This window comes from Frankliniella occidentalis, unplaced genomic scaffold, assembly GCF_000697945.3.
Source record: "Frankliniella occidentalis isolate FOCC.00 unplaced genomic scaffold, Focc_3.1 Scaffold102, whole genome shotgun sequence".
In the NCBI taxonomy this organism is placed as follows: Eukaryota; Metazoa; Arthropoda; class Insecta; order Thysanoptera; family Thripidae; genus Frankliniella; species Frankliniella occidentalis.
The window spans coordinates 916,958-917,556 of record NW_026267231.1 but is presented as its reverse complement, the minus strand read 5'-3'; positions in this window follow the sequence as shown (position 1 = coordinate 917,556).

Here is a 599-nt window from a genome sequence, read left to right as displayed (position 1 = left end):
ACTTTAAGACAAATGGTGAGATTGTGCCTGAAATTTTTACTGACACATTTCCCTTTTCCCCTCCCTTTTTTTCCTTCCCCTCTGCCGGGCAGAGGCTGCGGCGCCCTGGATGCACGGAGGGGCTGCTAAAGGGTGGCTGTTGGAGGGGCTGGAATCCCCTGTCGACCGAAGGTACCAAGATTGCAAAGCGAAATTATGGTACCTTTTTGATTTTCGGGGAACCTCTTTAGGACAAAAGTATATGCCGGGCTGAGTGTATTTGGAATACACGACGATTCCCACTTTGTCGTATAATTCCACGCGTGTGCGTGTGTGGAAGGGGTAGGTGGTGGGTCCTGGGCCCTGAGGGCTCAACTCTCGGCCCACCCAAAGGTAGCAGCGCTGCTACCGCAGCGGCGGGCCAACGGCGGGCCAACGGTGGGCCAGCGGCGGGCGGCGCTGCCACCACAGCGGCGACGGTTTTGTTTACGCGCATTGTGTCCCTGTTGATGCGCCTGAACAATAGGCAGCCAGCAATGCACACCGGAAAAGCTACGCCTCGCCGCTCATTTGCATGTGTGTATGAGAGAGAGGGAGAGAGATGGAGAGAGGGACGAGGG